This window comes from Strix uralensis, chromosome 6, assembly GCF_047716275.1.
Source record: "Strix uralensis isolate ZFMK-TIS-50842 chromosome 6, bStrUra1, whole genome shotgun sequence".
NCBI classification, from domain to species: domain Eukaryota; kingdom Metazoa; phylum Chordata; class Aves; order Strigiformes; family Strigidae; genus Strix; species Strix uralensis.
In genome coordinates, this window is record NC_133977.1 from 38105042 (window position 1) to 38111041 (window position 6000).

The 6000-nt window shown below is 49.7% G+C and overlaps 1 protein-coding gene across 4 annotated transcripts in view; it reads right to left on the reverse strand.

Annotated features, from left to right (window-relative positions):
• The window catches only part of ZRANB3 (zinc finger RANBP2-type containing 3), a 52846-nt gene extending 48826 nt beyond the window's left edge, over positions 1 to 4020 (reverse strand). For 3 of the 4 annotated variants that reach the window (XM_074873737.1, XM_074873735.1, XM_074873731.1), the window contains exon 1: positions 3970 to 4020. The gene's annotated coding sequence lies outside the window, so the exon portion shown is untranslated. Of the gene's footprint in view, positions 1 to 3566; positions 3584 to 3969 lie in introns of those variants that run through there. The other variant, XM_074873733.1, reaches the window with a different exon arrangement.
• Between the last annotated feature and the right edge of the window lie 1980 nt (positions 4021 to 6000).

Here is a 6000-nt window from a genome sequence, read left to right on the forward strand (position 1 = left end):
TTCTTTTGCAAACCAGACATTCTGTGTCATCCAAGTGTGATTGCACTATTGACCGAGGCTCCCCCCCCCCATTTTTATAAGCGGAATCTTTCTCATATCTTTAATGAAACAATATTCTTGTACCTTGGGCCTCTGGAACATTCAACAGCAAATAAAAGTACTACGATTAGTATCAAGGCTCTTTGATGCATGTCCATCAGTGAACTTTGCTTAACAGAAGGAAAGCCTCTACCTTGCCCTGTATACCCAAGAGATGCATTTCACAGAAAAGAAGCCATAAAGCTCTGGTAAATACCCACTTCATCTCTCAGTTGAGCAAACAGAAATGTTTCAGCAATAACTGTTGGGGAAGCAATCATAACCACTTCAATAGTTCTATCACAATATTTTCCACAGAATAATTTTTTTTTTTCTTTAAAAGTTGATTAAGGTACTTCAAGACTGCTGGCAAAAAAACAAACACTAAACATTTCTGTAGAGCCAACCTTAAAGTATACTGCAGCATTGGTGGACCCAACAAACCTGTTCAACACTCAATTCTGTGATTCACCCCTAAAGAAAATTTCTGACTCATTTTCTGTGATGATTTTCTATTCTATAAAAGCAGAGAAAATTATACACTTCTGATCAGCTTGCTACATAGCCTGTTGTAAGTGACAATATGAGAATGAAATGTTAACATAATTAACTTTCTGTTGAACTAGATTATGATAAGATTCTTTCACTGAAACACTGAATAAAAACCATGCAGTTTCAGAAGCATAAATCTGAATTAGAGGAGGCCCATATGATTCATCAGTACATAGCAATACTACCATAAAAAAATGTTTCTGCATCAGTCACTAACAAGGTTAAAACTGACTTTGCAGATCTATCTTAAAAAGCAGCAACACAGAAAGCACTAAATCCCAGATATGTACAAGGTTTTGTCTCTTTTTTTTTCTCCAGGTGAATAATTAAAAAATGAATGGTGAATAATTATAGAATAGGTGAATCATTAAAGAAGTCCACATGCAGTGAACAATGATTATTATAAAAACATATACAATGACTAGTGTGAGCACATGACAAGACAGCAATATGAATTGTGCATTACTAAATCTTTCACACATTGCTCCTTGGAAAGGCAAAGCAGTTTGCATAATCACATTACCTCAACATTTTCCTAATTATCAACTTTATGCTCCAGTCCTTTGCATTTACCTTTATCTACATTATTATTACTTTAACTTGGACTACAAGTTTTCAAAGATGGACTTTGCCATGTGCTGGGCATATATAACCTACCACTCTCACAGCTGATTGCTATTGAATTCATGGCAAGTAAAAAATACCTTGTGAAACATTTGATGCTTGAGATATGATTGCCTGAGAACATGCACTTCAGAATGAAGTTTTAAGAACTTAGATAACTAAAATGTACTTTTTTGTTTCTTTAAAAGCAACACCTGAATGGTTCTTCTCCAAACCTTTTAAGTTTTCTTCAATTATTGTAAACATGCACTTTTTAATGATCATACAAAGAATCATAACCTGAAGATTCAAAGGTCTCTGTCATGATTTCTGACTAAACAGTGGTGATAAAAATCCATGTTCAGTCTATATTCATACCTGCAGTGGTATTTTTTGATATCCAAAGCTACAGAAGGCACTATGAAAGGTATATTGACCCCACAAAAGATTTATTTTGGTTGTGTAAAAATGAGAATGAATAGTAATGAAACAAGACAGAGAAAGAAATTAATTCCACCAAATTGCTTTTGTAATAAAAAAAAATTGTAATTATTTGCTAAAGTAATAATTATACTGAGAATCAATGCCTTAGTTGAGTATGACTTTGGCAGTGGCGGTCATTTACATTTTGTTTTGAGACAGATCAATTACATACATCACTGTAGAAAGGTCAACAAATAAAAACAGCCTTTTTCTTTAAAAAAAAAAATCTAATCAGTGTAGCAGAAGACCAGTTTGTGTCTGTTGTTCTACCTATTGCAGACTCAGAATCTCTACAAGAGAAAGATCAGTGCATGTTTTCTTCAAACCAAAATTTTCATTTGTGTCTGTTCATCCCATCAACCTTACCAAATCTCTAGGTCACAAGCTCTGGAACTTCAGTTTTCTCAGACAAAATAGACCTAAAAGGTTTGGTGTGGAGACCTAACTTCTCACTCAGACAGTTCACTCAGCTACAGAAGTTTTATGAGCCAAAAACTAAAAAGAAAAACTGTACAGTATTTTCACAAATGTTTTAAAGGGAATCAAGGATAAAATAGCCAAATTACTAAACCCAGTAACTTTTCATCTAAAATTGCTCTGGTATCTCAGGACTAGCTAGTAGTAAAGGACCCCAACTTTTAAAAGCAGGAACGGGGAAAGCATGATTCACTTACAGAGAATAAAAATCATTAAAAATTATGAAATGCAGAACTTGTGAACACCAGGATAAATGCGTCTATTTGGTGGGAGTCAACACATCTTTTGCGAAGGTGAGTCTTATCTTTCAAGTCTACTGAAGTTTTTTTGAAGGGGATCTACAACAATGTACCTATAAACTGGTTGATGTAGTCCAGTTTCCACTATTTTTCAAAATTAATTAAATTAAAACAGACTAAGTTTTATGAACATATTTGTACAGTAATTATAATTTCCAGGAAAACTTTTGAGAAAAAGACCCTCAAACTTTTAAGAAAACTGAGCTGACATGCGAAAAAATTGCACTGAAACTTTTGAAAAATACAAGCAAGTAGACGCTTCATACATGAGAGAAAACACACCAACAATATTTCAAAGGAATCTGCTCCAACTTCTATTATGTTCAATGAATTAATAAATGATCTGGAAAAGTAAGTAACCACCAAGGGATAAGGGCAGTGTAAATACTAGTAAAATAAAATAAAATAAAAAATTCTGGAATTCTTTCTGTCACTTCTGCTGCTATACTGCATTTCATTAGAGACCCTTATCCCTCCAGAGGTATGTATTGAGACCCAACTGGTTGAGGATATTACCCCAGGTGAGATGTTTCATTATGGGAAGGTTGGGTGCAAAACTGATGAGAACTTCAAGGACCATTTAAGTTTTGCAATAGTTGTTTGTCAACACAAGCTGATATAATACAAACCCACTATTTATTTTTACAGATCACTAAATATAGACTCTTAATGCAGCTCAGTAGCAGATGCCTAAAACAAATTAGTGTTTCCATCAAGCGTTTGTTTCATAAATTTCATCTTGATGGTCCTAGCGGCTCCACGACTGTATGTTCAATAAAACTTAATAGGGAATTTAAGGCTCTAAGAAAATCACGGGACCTTGGCGGAGTTATTCATCAGCCATTTTTCCACCGATGGAATTAAAAGACTACCCAAGTCATTAGAATTTATAAGAAAACGCAATCAGACCGAACAAAGAACATCACAAAGCTCTGTAGCACATAACAGTTTTTCCACAGGCCACTGTACTGGGCTTGAGGAAAAGAGACACCTTAATACCTGACTAGGGGCATTTTTTTTTTATTATTTACGCAATTCCCTGTACACAGCAGCGTCCTGCAACAGCAGAACTACCTTGAGCACACGCTGTGACAACCCAGCAGCAGCCAGAGCGAACAGAACTAGCGAGACCTTCTGGCACCAACATGGGCTGAAAAAGAACAAGAGTCAGCTGGAAGCTCGTCCCTTAACAATGGGCGAGTCCCACCTAGGGCACCCCCGACTCCGCTCACCGCGCTGCCCCTCACAGCCCGCTCCTTCGCGGGGCCGGGCAGCGCTCCCGGCCGGGCGTCCACCCGTAAGGCAGGGGCCCAGGCTCCTCCTCACAGCCGCCCCCCTCCTCCTCCCAGGCCGCTGCGCAACACACCACAGCGCAACCGCAGGGTGCAAGCTAGAAACGGCCCCTCCCGCTCCCCGCCGCCCTGAGGAGCCGCTCGCAGGCGAGGGCCGCTAGACCGGGCCCTGCCGCGTCACTCACGGCTCCGGCCGCCGCCGCCGGCCCGCGCCTTCGCGGGCTCTGGGCTCAAACCGCCGCCGCCCGGAAGTGACGAAACCTAACGGGGGAAGGGGCCGCACACGCGCACGCACCCGGGCTCTTCCCGCCGCGCTCGCGGCGCTTCCGGGCCCAGGGACCTTTTTTCTCCTTTATGTTTTCGGCTTTTCCCTCCCGCCCCCCCCCCCCCTACCCCGGCAGTGAGTTAACCGGCATGGTCCTGCCCGGCGGTGCCTCATACCGGTCTCTGCTTCGCTCGGATGGTGCGCGGGGCTGAGGGGGCGGGAAAGGGGAAAGGGGAAGGAAGGTGGGGCGGTTACCTCACGGCTCTGACCGCTCCTAGAGGGACGGGCTGGCTGGGGAGGAGAGGGGGCGAGCGACGGGCCCGCGGGACGGGGCGCCCCGAGTGGCGCCGTCGGCTCTAGAGAGGGACGGAAAGAGCGGCTGAGGGCCGGAGCCAGGGCGAGGGGCCCGGAGGGTGAAAGTGTGAGCGGCTAAGCCGGGACTACAGCTCCCATCCCGCCCTGCGCCGGCCCCGCCGGGGCTGCGGGCTCTTCGTGCGCCTGCCGGGAGGGCTAGTGGGGGGTGCTCGGCGGGGCTGGGGGGCTGCTGCTCGGGGTGGAGCGCATCCCCGGCGGCAGCGGAGCCGCTCGAGCGCGTTACGGTCAAGGGAGGGTCGCCGCCGGCCCGGGGAGGGGAGCCCAGGAAAAGGGGGCGCCCACGCTGTCATTAGCGGCGGGAGCAGTCCGTCTGCGCGCCGCCGCGCTGCCAGTGGTCGTCGGCTGCCCACAGTAGGCGGGCGTTGCGGTGCCGGTCTCCGCGCCAAGGCGGGGTTTTCATTGGTGGTCACGGCCGTCTGTCAGCGCGGCGTCGCCCTCCGATTGGCCATCATCTTCTGGGCGGGCTTGTGCCCGCGTAAGCGCTGAGAGGCACCACTGGCGGGCAGCGCCGGGGGAGGCCGCCACGCTGCTCGTTGGCCCACGCGGCCGTTAATCATTAGCGTTCCGCGCGGCTATTGGCGGCGGTGGCGCGGCGGGGCGGGCCTTTCTCCTCGCCGCGGCAGCAGGAGGAACCCGGGCGGCTGTCGGGGCTGGCGATGGGGTTAAGCGCCCCTCGTGCGTGAGCCCGCCGCCGCGCCGGCCCCAGCCCGCCGGCCGCGCTGCCGCGGTAAGGAGCCCGCCGCCCCCCCCGGGGAAGGCGCCCCTGCGGGGGGCGGTGGCGGCGGGGGCCGCGCGCTCGGCTGAGGGGAGGTTGTGGGGGGGCAGTCGGCCGCGCCCGCAGTGCGGAGAGCGGGGGGCAGCCGCTGAGGGAGGGCGGCCGCGCCGCCGGGGCGGGCGGGCCCGCGCGGGGGGAGGGGCGCGCGCCGCGGCCGTTGGGGCCGGCTGCACCTGCACGGCGTGGGGGCAGGGAGGGGAGGGGAGGGGGGGTCCCGGTCCGGTGGGGAAAGGCTGGCCCCGTTTCCCTTCCCTAATATAGGCAGGGCTGGCCGCTGCTGGCGGCGCGGGGCACGGAACGGCGGCCCGGAGCTGCGCTCCCGCACCGCCCCGCCGTGGGGCCGCCGGTCGGCCCCGGGGCTGCGCCCTCGGCCTGCCGCAGCCTCTGCGCCGGCCCGGCCCGGCCCGGGGTCTGTCCCGGCCGCGCTGCCGCGGTTACTCGTTGGAGGATGTTGGTCGCTGGGCCAGTGCTCGCTCGGGGAGCCGGGCGGGGGGGAGCCGGTTGGTGGCCCTTGGAGCGCTCCGAGCCCTTCAGGCGTGGGTCTAGGCTGCCAAGTGTTGCAGGGGTGGGTTTTTCGGGTTTAGCCCCTCGGGTTAGCAGTAATGGTTCGCAAGCGTGCTGCGCTCATATTGGCTATCGCTGGTTCCTATTTAGACCTGCCCTTATGTTGTCTGCGGGGAAAATGTATTCGTGCTGCATGTGATAGTGTTAGAAGAGGGTTGTTAATCTGTTATGCTTTTTTTTTTTTTCTGTCGCATGTTGGACAATTCTGCATGTGGATGTATCTAGCGTGCTATAATC